General features: G+C 46.2%; 1 protein-coding gene across 1 annotated transcript in view; it reads left to right on the top strand.

The window, feature by feature from the left end:
* Positions 1 to 463: 463 nt before the first annotated feature.
* The window catches only part of GPAM (glycerol-3-phosphate acyltransferase, mitochondrial), a 69,073-nt gene continuing 54,121 nt past the window's right edge, over positions 464 to 15,415 (top strand). The window contains exon 1 of the mRNA XM_024756044.1: positions 464 to 680. The gene's annotated coding sequence lies outside the window, so the exon portion shown is untranslated. The remainder of the gene's footprint in view (positions 681 to 15,415) is intronic.

The following is a 15,415-nucleotide window of genomic DNA, read 5'->3' as shown; positions in this document are numbered from 1 at the left end:
GAGTCACTGGGGTCTCCACCACCTCTTCAGGGTCACAGTCAATGAGTTGCACAGCTGGTGTCAAATATGCTCACCCCCTGCTGACCCAAGCCTGCTTCCCAGCAGCAGCAAGGGTCCTCTTGGTGATGTGGAGGCATCTGTGCGGGGAGCTGGGTGCCACGTGGTCACTCAGGGGCCTCAGCTGCAGCCCCTGGGCCAGGTGCTTCCACTGACAATGAGGTTCCCGAGCTTGGGGCTTCACTTCCCAGTCAGAAAATCCCGCCGGGCAAAGCCAAGAAGACACCAGCGGCAGCATCATTAAATTATACAAGCCCTGAAACTCAGACTCAGCCCTGGGTCTGTTTGCCTTTGCGGGTCAGGAGGAAGCGTGTGATTGGCTGGCTGAGCTCGGCCTAGAAGGCCTTATCTCTGACTGGTTATTATTTGATTAAAGAGGGCTTCCTCCTTCTGTGGTGTTTCGAAACTGTGCTGGGAGAGTTGCTGCTGCCTGGGGACTTTTTCTGAGGTTACTACCGAGCACCCAAAGTCCTTCAGTCTTTTGCCGTACAAACAAGCACCCCGAAGAGATTTTCATTCAGCCCCACACTCAGGCTGGGGCTGTTTTCTCCAGAGTCTCCATCAGCTTTGCTAATCAACTGGCTGGAAATAATTCCTCAAACAGCACAGAGTCAAGGATACAGGTATTAAAAAAAATTTTTTTTTCTGGGGCTGTTGGTCTAATTTCTTAGGATGTCAAGACATTAGAGATGGGGGTGGGGAAAGGGCTGGGGCAGTAAAATGGAAAGCAGGAAAGGCAGAGAAAGTGGAGGAAGGAAGTGGAAGGAAAGAGAACTCAGAATCTTGGAATTCTACAGAACGGCAGAGCCAAGGGATGTGCTGTCTGCAGCTGGAGAGAGCTGTAAGCGCGATCGTGAGGTATCGTTCGGGTTTGCGTGTTTTGCCCCCATGAAATCCTTCCCCAGGTCTAGCTGCCCCCTTGGCCTCCTTGTCATCCTTCCTGCTGGCTCAGAACCCCAAAGTCCTGAGAGGGTTCTGCACACTTTATGAGAAATCCGGTTGCTTCAGCTTGAAACGTTGTCAAATCTGATCCTCGAAGCCCTACTTGGTGGTACCAATCCTCGTGATGTTGGCATCAGAGAAGGAAGAGTGGGACCAAGCTCCTTGTTTAGGAGAACTTGTCTCCCGCTTTGTCTGGGATCTGCACCTGATGTGCCTTGTCCATTCTCATCCTCATTATAGTCCCACCTCGGTGGTGTTTCTTGAGCTTGAGGTGGGCAGACAGAGCTTGACGTCAAAGGACTTCCTTGCTACGGATGGAAGCTGGGCTCCTTGCGGTGCCAGCAGGGACTTAGTCACTTGGAATGAAGGTGAAAGGGAGATGACAGTATGGATTCCGTCCTCTCTAATTGTTAGGTTTAGCTGGAGGTGGTTGAGGCGGGGAGGATATGATACAAAAATAAGAAAAACGATTTTATTTTGGCATTAACTGGAAAAGAATACTTTTACGCTGAATGGCTATTCTTAAAACTGATTTTTCCCTATGCATTTTAGGTTAAGAGATAGCCATGCCAGCTGCATTTCCTTTCTCTAGTCTTGGGGGCTGTCTTAATCTCCAGATGTTTCCATCTGTGTTGTCTTAACTCTTGAGCGTTTGTATACGGATTGTCCCTGCTTTGTCAGCTGCGGCAGGATCCTATCAAGGCTTGGGCTCAAAACTGCTCCACGGGATGGAAGATCGTTCTTCTTGCTGACTGCTTCGTGGTTCCCGGGGAGTTTTCTCTACTGAGGCCCTATTGTATTTCTTGAGACTCTTGTTCATCCAAGTGAATCCTGCTTCCCCCTCATAATTTCAAGAGAAATATCAAGAGGTAAAGGATAAGCCCAGTACGCAGGGTTATGCTTCCTGGACCCTGATCTAGCACCAGGCTTGGTAAGACCGGGCACCTGCCCGGGGACACCAGCTCTGAGCTGTCCTCTGTTCTAGAGCCATCCCTCTCCTGTTCCTCCTCTCTCCCAGATGTCTTGGGCATCTGGTTCTAGAACATCACAGCCCCCAGAACCTAAGCCAAGGCCCGCAGGTTAAGGGAATCTCCCTAGTCTGCTAATCTTGGTTAGAAGAGTAGTACAGCATGGGGGAAGGGTCATTCAGATCCACTGCTGAAGTTTGCTTTTTCAACTTGTTATTTAAATTGTCTAAGCCCCAAGTTCCTCATCTGTAAAATAGGTATACTACTTCTCTCATGGGGTTACTTTGCGAATAGAGATTCTGCTTTCATTAATAGCGGTGTGTGCCTGCTGTGCGCGAGGCGTTGGGATATAGTGGAGAATGAGGCAGAGGAAGCTCCCTGCTCTCCTGGAGGTTACAGGTAAATGGGGTGGGAGGTGATAGGCAGTAAAAATATCACACAAATAAATAGGTCATCCCCATCTGTGATGACAGAAATAACAAAGGACCTGATCTGGATGGGGGTGGAAAGCTAGTCAAGAAAGCCCTCTTTGAAGAACTGAATGATTCCTAAGACTGAGTCGCTGCTCGCTGGTGTTTTATGATTCCTTGACCCACAGCAGGATAGAGCCAGATCAAACAGGAGCTTCCTGACTCCCTGTCCAGTGCTCTTCTACCCAGCGGCCTCCACTGCTGGAGAGAGGCTGGGCCCAAACTCAGGGAGGGTAGGAGGAAGAATTGGCCGATTCTGTCTCCTAGAATCCCTTTTCTCCAGCACCTCCTTCCTACTCCCCAGCTGGAGCCCAGTATCCTCACTCCCCTGGGATCTTTTCTATCAGATGAAAATCCCTAACCCCTTCCCAGGGATGCTGGGGTGGGAGGGGCCAGATAAGAGGCTCTCTGTGTCTTTCTCCCCCAGGTTCCTACACGTCCATCCTGGATGACTAACCCACCTGGGGCGGTCATCTCTGGTGGTGAAATTCCATGCACAAGCAGGCTGGGAGGAGAGCAGGGAGCTGAGGATTTGGGGGTGGGCCCATCATCTTCTCTGGCTGTCCATGAGTGTGCCCAAGGCTGCCCCTTCCTCACCCACTCAGCCTCCGAGGAGCGCCGTGTTCCTTTCTCACTGTACACGGTGTCTATTGTGAGCCTTCTGGCAGGGGCTTCAGTGACGGCTCTTGTAAGGAGCTGGTTAGCATTTTTTCCAGACAAAGCCAGTTCTGGGAGGTGATGGGGAGGCTAAACCTGCAGAGAGTGATGAAAGGAAATGGTCAGTCTCAGGCTCCTGAAAGAACAGCGTCAGCATCTTCAATTCTCTCCCACCTTCCCCGTGAGGGACCCTGTCCCCGTGACCCTCAGAGGCATATCAATTCTCCCTTCGTCTCCTCTTCCTTAGCTGGGGCCTCACTCTTTTGCCTTCAGCTGTCTGCTAGCCAGCCCCCACCTGTTGCTTGCTCGCCACAGTAAGGCTTAGTAGGACCTCCCAGGGTCATCAGTGTTTTAGCCAGTGATGCCTGAAGGGAGCCGTCATGGTGGGAGGACAGGCAGTAGGATTGATACCTCAAGGCACATAACTGTCTTCAGATGAATTCAGGATTTAAAATCCTCTGTTTGGTGGGAGAGTCACAGAGGATTGGATGGTGAGAAAGGAACAGAGATGCCATGCCATAAATAATACGCGACGCAAGACCATTTCCAACAAGACTTTTTTTTTTTTGCGGTACGTGGGTCTCTCACTGTTGTGGCCTCTCCCGTTGCGGAGCACAGGCTCCGGACACGCAGGGTCAGCGGCCATGGCTCACGGGCCCAGCCGCTCCGCGGCATGTGGGATCTTCCCGGACCAGGGCACGAACCCGTGTCCCCTGCATCAGCAGGCGGACTCTCAACCGCTGCGCCACCAGGGAAGCCCTCCAACAAGACTTTGAATAGCGAGGAGTACCCCAAAGCAAATTCTCCCCAATAGGTTGTAAGAGGAAAATGGCAGGATATTTGCAATGGGAAACTCACTCTCACCGTTCAGTTCCCAGAACCCACAGCCTTGCTAATCCCACCAAGGTGGAGCTCAGTTCTCCACCTGCCGAGCTGCATTTCAGATGCTTAGTGGGGCTCTGGTTGTCACACTGAGCTGGCTAATGAAAACGCTCCATCATCACCCCTGGGCTCCTGAGTCCTCTCCCCACCCCATCCTCCCCTTGCCTCAGCGCCTCTGCTTGGTAAGCTTTGCATTTGGCCTCCACCCAGTGCCCGGTGGGGATGGCAGGATGTCTAGCTGAGGTTTGCTCTGCCTATTGTGCTTCAACATCCTGCCAAAAATCAGATGGGCTCAAGAAAAAAAAAGACACCCAAAATGAGTCTTGAAAGAAAGCAACATCCACTTCCCCGTGGGCTGGACTTTCTCTGCAGGGAAGGGGCACTTGTTGTGGAACTGAAGCCTGGTGTCTCCTGGTAACTGTGTCGGTGATGTTTTCTTTGAGTCAATTCCAGAAAGTGATTATGAGGAACGAGGGCCTGGGGAAAGTGAAAACCTCAGGACTGAGAACTCTCCTCAGACTTGGCAATGGGGAAACGGGAAGATCAGGCAGCAAACAGGCAGGAGGCTGGCTGCCCCACGCCCTCGGCCCTGCTTCTGTTCGGACAGCTGCTCAGACGCAGGCAGCAGTGCTGAGCCTTCGCTCAGCGGTCCCCTGGCACCTTCCTGGGGCAGCAACAGTCCGAGCTCCCATCAAGCTCCCCTTGGGGCGCACTTTAATTATCTTGTGGGCTGCTGCTCAGGGTGAGCCTGCCAGGTAGGATGGAGGTGGAGCCCCCTTCCACTACACCAGGCAGAAACTGTGTGCATGGTTAGATAATAGAAAATGTACCTTCTAATCCTCAGATCGTGTGGGTCCTGGAAGCAGCACCGTGTGTGCCTTGTGCTTTGCCATTGCTCCTTCACAGGCCCGCTTGCTATACTACCACATCTAATTAGCTCTGTGACTCAGGGCAACAAGGTACAGACACTACTCTCAAGGAACTTAAAGCACAGTGGAAGAGACGGGTGATTAAACAAGCAATGTTCTGTAGCATTACAGCGTAGAGGGTGCCTCCGTAGAGCGGTGGTTTATTCTCAGGGCAACTCCTGTGCCCCCATTTCTACCCCTCCCCCTCCCTATCCTTGGCCTGGGATATCTTCTCCATTCAAGCTGGGTCTCAAGTCTAATTCTTCTCCACACAACTCCAGTGGCTACTCACAGTACCCAGATTCTACACCGCAGAGAGGTGCTGGTCTATGAGGTTTTTCCAGTCTCTGGTGACATGTGAACTAAGGACAAAGTAGCACGTCTTTAAGATGGCTATGGGTATTCAATTTGAGAAATTTCCCCTTGCTCTGAGAGTCTGTCCATCCTGCTTGTTGGGTTGTTAAAACATTCTTTCTTTATTAAATGATGTTGTTTGTAGATTGTCAACTTCTGTTCAGTTTAATTTTAATATTATGACTGGGCAGAATAAAAAAGTGATAGCTCAAGGTCTGGGAATCATTGCCCTTCAAGCTGCTCATCCCTGCAATTAGCACCCATGTCCGGACCCAAGCAGGAGCCCCTGGGGTGTCTTTCTTAGTATCTGATTTTCCAGTCTGCAGCAGAGTGGCAGAGCTGATATATTCAAATTCCACTCACTTCCCCAAGACACTTAGCTGCCTGTGGCAGCCAAATCGTTAAATAGACACTACCGTTTTCTTGGCATCCCAGGCTCCTGTATGTTTAATGCCTTGAATATCCGATTTCTGGGCCAAACTCATGAAAATCTAAAGGGGAATTATCTGTCTCAGAAAGCAGTTGCAATGGAAATAAAAGCCATTAGTACTCAGTGTAACCAGGATGTTTAATTTTTCATGGAAATTTCAAGATAAAAGTCCATCTTCAGAGTTGTGTTAACTGAGATCTCCAGCTTCCACTGAGAGGCAGCTTAGAGACTGCTGGAGAAGATGCCAGTACCCGAGCTCAGGGTAGCCTTTTGGGGGCCCTCTGTCTACCTTCTTAGGTTAGGGGACCTCGGGGTCAAAGCATCTCCTCTGGTTAAGTGAAGTCCATATTGCATCTGGTTACTCTGTCATTCTAGGTGTGATCTAGGGCATTGGAAGTCCCCCATGAAGCTTGATGGATAGAAGAAAATGTCCCCCAGGCAAACCAAATCCCGATGACACAAGTGGTAAAGTCCAAATTCTTGGGCTGAAGTTGAGTGTCTGTGTTAAAAGCTGTTTAAAATGAGTGAATCGTACTGGGCTTCGCTATTTAGCTGTAAGGAGGGTTTTGTTTTACCCATTTTGCAACGTTGGCTTTGCTCTGTGAAGGCGGTTGCAAAGGAGACCCTCATGTTTGCACTGAGTACTTCTTGGGGTCAAGGATATAACTTATGTGTGATGTTAGTGGACACCTCTTCTCCTGCTGCCCATCTCTCCCCTGGGACCCAACACATCTCTTGGCACATAAGAGGCCAAAAAATTGTTGGTGGTGACAATGACAATGCAAAGGACTCATATGTTTGAGAGAGAATCAGTTTCTGGCAATATCTACTTGACCTCATATGACCACCCAATCATTAATATTTTTATCTTGCCTATTTAATTATTAAAAGAAAATTCTTTCTTGGACTTGATCCTTGTGTTTGGTTTGCAACCCTAAGGAAAGGAGGGAGTGGGAGTGTGACGCTGGTGGCAGCAAAGGCCTCTAGGTGAGCACTCTGTGTTCTGGGTCTTGGTCTCCTAGTTCCAGAACCTCCCTTGGCTGCTTATTCAGGGCATGATCCAGACAGAATAGCGACAGTCTTGGTTCTTTTGAACCTGTGGAATTGTGTTTGGTTTGCCTGGACCATTATGCCAACATGGTCTTTCCTTCTCATTGAACCCATCCCTCTTATGGCAGGCAGCCTTCTGGCTGGCTAGCCTTGAGGTCTGGCAAGAACCGTTGTAGAAGGCTCCGGGGGATGTCATCAACCAGTTGTTGATGTGTGAACCTGGGCAAGTCTCCTTGTCTCTCTGGGTCATGGCTTCCTCGTGAAACATGCTGGATTAGATCAGAATTTCTCGACCTCAGCACATTATGGGTCATAATTCTTTGTTGTGGTGCTGTCCTGTGCCTCGTACAATGATTAACAACATACTGGCCTCTACCCACTGGATACCAGTGGCACTCCTCCCCTTTTGTGACAACAAAGCATTTCTCCAGACATTTCCAAATGGCCCCCCGGGGAGCAAAATCATCCCCAGTTGAGAGCTGTTGGATCCGATGATATCTATGTTTGAGAAACCACATTAGGAGTTGTTCGTTTGTCCTGTTTTGTTGCGATCCCTCTATGCGTGGTGCACTGTGTTAGGTTTTACAGCCTAAATATTTTTTACAGATATTCTATTGAGAAAGTGCCATCTACTTCATGAAAAGCTGAATTAGAGTAGGACGGTATCTACACACGCATTGAGGCAAAGCGTGGAAGGAAGAGCTAGAATTCCTGTTTGGATTCTTGCTGGCGTCATCTGTAAAACAGCAACGTTATACACTGTTGTGAGGACCTAATGCTCAGTGTACATAAAAGCGCATAGATCATAGTAGACACTCAGTAATTAAACTCATTCCCCTTTTCTCTCCCCCAACCCCGAGAGAATCAGATCTGCACAAACCAGTTACTTTGCCAGCCTTGCTCTGCTGTTTCTGGGAATCTATCCTTATCCCACCATGTGCCCACAACCTCCTCCCTGTCAAGCCGACACTGATATGTCATCTCAAAAACAAATCTTCAACCGTTTGTTTCGAGGAGAGCCCCAGATCTCTTGTACCACCAGATTGTTGAATTGGTCCATCCTTAAACGGACTGCCTCTCCCTAGCAAAGAAAAAGATTCTCCAATAAGCAGAGATTTGTAGATGCCACTGTTTCATGTTGGCTTGAGCACAAAAATGACAATAAGGAATTGAGGCTGAGGGAACTCCCACTTTGTGGGTTATCAGCACTGCTCCTCCTGGGGCATGGATCGGGCTGTGGGTTTTATCATCTCTCCTGGGTTCTAAGTGTCTCAAGGGCAAAGACCATGCATTGAACATCCATGGCAGGTCCTACACTATCTCCTCCAGGCAAAACATCTTGGTATTTTGTAGCCTGACCCAGTGAAAACCATCATGGTATAGTAATAAAAAGTTAGGGTACTGAGACTGCGCTCTAGAGCCCGCGAGCCGCAACTACTGAAGCCTGCGTGCCACAACTACTGAAGCCCGCGTGCCTAGAGCCTGTGGTCCGCAACAAGAGAAGCCACCACAATGAGAAGCCTGCACAATGCAACGAAGAGTAGCCCCTGCTGACCGCAACTAGAGAAATCCTGCATGCAGCAGTGAAGACCCAACACAGCCAAAAATAAATAAATAAATAAATATTAAAAAAAAAAAGTTAGGGCAAGGGAGTTTGTTTGTTTTTTGCGGTACGCAGGCCTCTCACTGTTGTGGCCTCTCCCGTTGCGGAGCACAGGCTCAGCGGCCATGGCTCACGGGCCCAGCCGCTCCGCGGCATGTGGGATCTTCCCGGGCCGGGGCACGAACCCATGTCCCCTGCATAGGCAGGCAGACTCTCAACCACTGCGCCACCAGGGAAGCCCAGAGCTAGGGAGTTTGAATCTGCATTTTCCTCTCTGGTCAGACTCTGACCAGGGGCTACAGGGCTCACGAAAGCAGTGTAGTTCTCAGAAAAAAAAAAAAAAAAGGTTCAGGCTCAAATCCCAGCTTTGCCACTTACTCTCTGATTGACCTTGGGAAATTTATGTCACCTTCCTTAACTTCAGCTGTCATATCTATGAGTCTGCAATCACAAGGGTTCCTCCTCATGAGGAATTAAATATTAGAACACATGGAAAGCACATGGCACAATCCTGGTAAATACTAAATGTTCAATAGAAATCAATTTTTATTAATAATATAAATGATCTGAAATAGTGGCTATTAAAAACAACAAATATAGTAGATGTTAAACAGACAACAAAAAGATGGACTTCTGGGTGGATGAAAAGGTATGAAATTGACTCATTGTGTTACTGGTAAGAAAATAGGCTCAGAAAAAGGAAGCGAGTGGCAAGGGGTACCCAGGACATCACTGCTGGTTAATGCAGAGCTGGGTCAGATGTTGCATCTCTAGATGCTGGTTCTACCATGCTGGGGCTGCCTTCCTGTGTTAGAGGGGAAAAAATTAACAACACTTGTTAAAGGTGGCAAGGCAGGCTTTACTTGGGACCACTGCAATGGGATTTTACAGTGGGGGTGAGAGATTGGGCTCAACTCCAAGTACAGCCTGGGCAAGTGAGGATTTACAGCTAAGGGGCAGGTTGGGGGTCAGTGGGTGGAAAATTACCAAGAAGAAACATCATGGGTGAGGGGGATTCTCGGTAAACTGACCCAACGGGATTCTTTGCTGTAGTCTCGGGTGTCAGATATCACCTGGGGGATGGCAGAGGATAAGGAACCCAATCAGATATCGAAGATGGGGGCTCTGGTGAAACTGACTTAGCAGCGTTCTTAGAAAAACTGGATTTTACAAGAAAGCACACACATGGGCCTCGGAAAAGCTTCAGGAGCCTGACTAAGGTTTGAATGTTTGTCACTATTCAAACATTTAAAGCCCATGTTTAGAAAATTGCACACAGATTGAGGAAAATGCACCTCTTGGTTTAAGAGCCACGTGCTGTTTCCAGAGGGACACTTTCTTCAGGGTAAGAGAGAAATGAGTATTTTGTCTACAGTGTTTCTAATGCCCTAGGGCTGCCTGAGAGAAAAACAGGGCAGAGAGGAGGCCTTGCCCCCAAGGCTCCGGCATAGCCAAGCTCTATAGAAACCACCTTTGTCCCTACCTCCCACCTTCCCAAAGTTCAGCCCTTACCCTGCAGCCCAGGCTCAAGGGACTGGTGAGTTGGTCTTTCACGTTAATGCTGATATTCAGTCTCGAGAGCCACTCTGATTAAACCCCTGGGCACCAATATGTTCACCTTCTCGACGAGGCTGCGGGACATTTCTCTGGGCTGGCTCTGACCTGTGATTCATATCTTGTCTTTCACCTTTTGCCAACAAACTCATACCTTCGCTTGAGAAGAAAAGACTGAAGTTTTCAGGCTCAGTGGTTGAGAGAGGAAGAGTTTTAATCGTCACAGTGCCTTGGGATACTTTATCCTTCAATCTTGCCTATCTCGGGTCTGCTTGGGATGGAGGGTATGTGTGGTCTATTAGGGTGTTGGCAGGTGAAATCACGGATAATTACAATATGAATGGAAACTTGGTTCAAACAGAGTACCGTATTTGCGTCAAACTCTCCTGTGGTCTCAGTGATGGTTATAAGTTAGTTGAGAAGTTGAAGAAGTAGAGTCATAACTCTTACCGGAACTCCATTGCCTATTTTGCCTTTTAAAACTTAAGTCTATCCACCTGCTGTCTTTCTTATTTGAAGGGCACGCATTTTAATGCTTTTCTTTTACTTTCCTCCTCCTCTTTTGCTTAACCCCCTTCTAGCAAAGCACAGATAGAATGATGATTTAAAGGAGGGATCTGCAAATTATGGTCCCTGGGCCAAATCCTGCCCACGGCTTGTAAATAGAGTTGTACTGGCACACTGCCACGCCCCTTTGTATATGTATAGTCGTGGTTGTTTCTGCAACGGAGGTGAGGAGTTGCAACGGAGACCATATGGCTCATAAAGCCTTAAATATTTACTCTCTGGCCCTTTATGGAAAAAAGCGTGCTGACTCCTGATTTAGAGTGTAACGCGGGAGTTAAACACACCTCGGTTCAAATCAGGTCTTAGTTACTTGCTTGCTTTGACATTGGAAAAGCCACATAAACTCTCTGAAACCTAATCTGTACCGTGGGATAAGAAATACCTACCTTGGAGGGTTGCTGTGAGAATTCAGTGAGAGAGTATTTGCGGCCCTGTGCCTGGTACAGACGAAAAGCTCAATAAATGTAGCTATTATGATGATCATTCATTCCTTTACCCACCAAGTGTATTTCTGGTGCTTTCTCTCTGCTAAGCCTGGGGGGCTGCAGCAGTGATCAAGACATAGACGATCCCCACTCTCATGGAGCTCACAGTCTAATGGGGAAGAATGACAATATGAAGAAAATAAATCAAGAGATTACTTTCAGACAGTGATAAGTGCTATAAATAAAATAGGACAGTATGAAGGAAAGTGCCAAAGCAGGGGACAGAAAGTTGCTAACTGAGCTCAGACTGAAACATGAGAATGAGTCAGCCATGCAAATATCTAGAGAAGGAATGTTCCTGGCAGAGAGGACAATAAATACAGAAGCCCTGAGCCAGGGGTGAGCTTGGGATGGTCCAAGAACAAAGAGATGGCCTTGGGGACTGGGGCAAAGTGGAAGTTTTGGGGTAGGGGAGACGGTAGAAGACAAGGCAACAGAGGTCAGCACAGGTAAGAGCAAGTCATCGCTCACAGATCCTAAGAAGATGTTTGGCTTTTAGAGGCAGGGATGCAATCTAAGGTCATAATGGGGCAGAAATGTAACTGGGTCCTTGGCCTCATTCTATGATCTTTGTTGTAAATATATTATTCTTCCTCTTTGGTCTCTGGCATTCATCACTGTCAGAAATAGGAGATGATTAGGGGCTCTAGTGAGCCCTAGTCGAAGTGCCAAGCCCATCACATGGCCCCAGCAGGACACATCCACCTCACTTGGGCTTTCTCCTTACAGTACCCCTGACTCACCAAAAAAAAAAGTCTTCTGGCCAATGCCATTACCTCTTTGAAATCATTCCTTATCAGGAGACTTTAATGCTTCTCCAGGTGGAGCACTTAAGGTAAAAATCAGTTAATGTAATCTTAAAACCCCCTAATAAATTTCCCCCGCAACTTAAGACAACCAGATAATCATTTTGTCCCTAGGGTCACTCAAAATTCACAGCTCAATTCCCATAATTAGCATTTCTTTTGTATCTCAGTCATTGAACAGGGGGTGAAGAGCCCCAGTGATAATATTTTACCTGTTTGAGGTTTAAAAGAAAGCTTTGATACAATCAGATAAACTGCCTCCACTGTTGCCAATAATTACAGCCATACAGTACGTTCCAGTTCCAAGCAGTGTGCATACTTGGCTCGCTTAAAGGTAAAAGTGTACATTTAGTTTATCAACTTGGATCCATTTGGGGTGACTCCCCCTCCCCCTCGTGTTCTCCTCTTCATTCTCCTCCTCTTTCATCACCTTTATCCTCACCAGAACCCCTTATTTATCAACCCCCTTGGCTAACAGTAGTTAATACTTCCTTTACAATGTGCAAGTATGTGTTTCTGTCTCATTTTGTTTCAGACATCCTTAAAAGAACAAGATCCAAAGGTGGCTCTCTTCCAAGCCATGCTTTCGAACACTGATTCTTAATCTGGGGTCCATGAATGATCATGGCAGGGGGCAGTTATGAGCCCCCTGAAATGGAATGCAAACTTTTACATGTACGCTTTTTTTTTTAATCAGGAGGAAGTCTAGAGTTTCATTACACTCTCAAAGTGTTCCCTGATTCTAAAAAGTTAGGAAATACTGCTTTAAAGACTTTACTGACTCAATCTATAACATGGTTATCAAAGGAAAATCCTAGACATTTTCTATCTGAAAAAGGAACATTTGTTGAGCTGGAGCTGGGCAAGCCTGTGATTCTCAAAGACCACATTTATCACTTATGACCTGTGAAAGCAAGGGGGATTGATGGTTGTTGGGTCAAATGCAGCCTTTCTTTTAGAGGACTACACATTCTCCTGGGGATTCTTATCATGACTGCAAACATTATATAGTTCCCACTATGCACCAGGCACTGTCCTAGAGCCTTATATATTTTAACTCTTAATCCTCACATTAACCCTATAAAGTATGTACTATTATTAGACTTGTTTTGCAGATGAGGAAAATAGGGCACACACAGATTAAAACCATAGAATGAGCTTTATACTCAACATTCCAAGACCCTTCACAGGTCTGCATAATACAGTTTGCCCAGCTGTAATTAATGGCTCAGAATAATTATCATTTTGGATGTGTCTGAATGGCAGCCATGTTGTAAAACCGTGAAGCACATGCCTGGTTAATAACAGGATTCCTATTTGTGCCACCTTTGGTTTTGTGAATAAGAACAGATTGCATGTCACATGCAGAGGAGAGCCAGCTGACTACTCTGCTTAATTTGAATTTGGCTAAGAGTCACCGTGGTTTATAAAGTGAGGTTATTGACCAAGTAGATAATTTTATTATTGTAACTATTATTTTTTTTAACATCTGTATTGGAGTGTAATTGCTTTACAATGGTGTGTTACTTTCTGCTTTATAACAAAGTGAATCAGCTATACATATACATATATCCCCATATCTCCTCCCTCTTGCATCTCCCTCCCACCCTCCCTATCCCACCCCTCTAGGTGGACACAAAGCACCGAGCTGATCTCCCTGTGTGATGCGGCTGCTTCCCACTAGCTATCTATTTCACGTTTGGTAGTGCATATATGTCCATGCGACTCTCTCAATTCATCCCAGCTTACCCTTCCCCCTCCCCATGTCCTCAAGTCCATTCTCTACATCTGCATCTTTATTTCTGTCCTGCGCCTAGGTTCTTCAGAACCATTTTTTTGTTTGTTGTTTTTTAGATTCCATATATAAGTGTTAGCATATGTTGTTTTTCTCTTTCTGACTTATTTCACTCTGTATGACAGACTCTAGGTCCATCCACACAATTTGTTTTAAGAGTAGTATTTTCTGGGGGGGCTGGGTGGTAGGAGGCTTTATTCTTTTGGCAGATCCTCTCAGTCATTACAGATATTGCTGCACTGTTAAAAAAAAGTATATGTTTCTCTGTAAAGCATTAAAAAAAAAAAAATCCAAGGATGAGATGGCTGAGGTCTCAGCTCAAGTATCTCCCAAATACACTGTTGTCCATTCCTTGACCTTTCCACGTGTTATAGCTGATTCACTTTGTTATAAAGCAGAAACTAACACACCATTGTAAAGCAATTATACTCTAATAAAGATGTTAAACCAACCAAACAAACAAAAAATCAAATTGTGACGGGCAATGAAAAGTGGATACTGTACAATAATGTGGAACGGAAGAGATCGTGGGGCAAGCGAAATGAACCACCACCAACCACACCAAAGGCTGGTCTTCATCCACAGATGGTGATGTTGTGTATATGTTGGGATTGGAAGGGAGTCCTCTATCATGAGCTCCTTCCGGAAAACCAAATGATTAATTCCAACAAGTACCACTCCCAATTAGACCAAGTGAAATTGGCACTCGACGAAGAGCGTCCAGAATTAGTCAACAGAAAACGCATGATCTTCCAGCAGGATAATGCAAGACCGCATTTTCCTTTGATGACCAGGCAAAAGCTGTTACAGCTTGCCTGGGAAGTTCTGATTCATCCGCCATATTCACCAGACATTGTACCTTTGGATTTCCATTTATTTCAGTCTTTACCAAGTTCTCTTAATGGAAAAAAATTCCATTCCCTGGAGGACTGTAAAAGGTACCTGGAACAGTTCTTTGCTCAAAAAAGATAAAAAATTTTGGGAAGGTGGATTTATGAAGTTGCCTGAAAAGTGGCAGAAGGTAGTCGAACAAAAGGGTGAATATGTTGTTCAATAACGTTCTTGGTGAAAATGAAAAATGTGTCTTTTATTTTTACTTAAAAACCGAAGACACTTTTTGGACAGCCCAATATCATCAGCAGTTAATGAGCAGGTGGCCTAGAAATGTAGACAGACTATTCTCTAAGAAAATCACTTATAAATAATCTATAGAAAAACCAACATTGTGGGTATTAAGGTTTGTGTGATTCCACCCGTAGCCTATAGTGGTTACTAGGAATTCTACAATTCATGTATGTGGGCTAAATTTATAGATAGAGGTGAAGCAGGAACCCTGGACCAGAACAGAAAGCCTCTGGAAAAAGTAACTGTAAAATAATTTGATAAAGGGGAAAAGGTTTTGCCATCTCCTAAGCAGAATTGGATGTGCAACAGGAACAGATGAGGTGTAAGTCATCCTAACAGAGTGAAGGGTCAGACTTAATCCCCTCCCAAGACAGCGGAATAACAAAGCGGGGCTGGGAGAGAGGATTGCACCCTGTGACCCTCAACTATGGAAAGCCTGTTTTCTAATATCTTACCTTCATGTTGGAGGTCATCCTTGTAATAAATTTCAAATATTTTAAGCAATAATATGATGATGACCGTCAGAAAATATCTGGTTAAGACCGCAGTCAGCTGCATCACGCTTATTCAGGTTTCACTTTATATCAGGCAATTTAGATCATTGGAAACTGGGTTGATAACACTCTTTACTTTGGAAAAATGTTCTTTTGGGAAATCTGTAAGTTAAAAGCCAGACACAGTTTTAAGGAGTATGTTTAGAATACCCAGGAGAATAATTTTCCAGAAGAAGATCTTAGAGCTTCTATGTCCCCAAAAGTAATG

The sequence above is a fragment of the Neophocaena asiaeorientalis genome, unplaced genomic scaffold, assembly GCF_003031525.2.
Source record: "Neophocaena asiaeorientalis asiaeorientalis breed wild unplaced genomic scaffold, Neophocaena_asiaeorientalis_V1.1 scaffold85, whole genome shotgun sequence".
In the NCBI taxonomy this organism is placed as follows: Eukaryota; Metazoa; Chordata; class Mammalia; order Artiodactyla; family Phocoenidae; genus Neophocaena; species Neophocaena asiaeorientalis.
The sequence above is the reverse complement of the archived record's forward strand: the minus strand, read 5'-3'. Positions and strand labels throughout refer to the sequence as shown.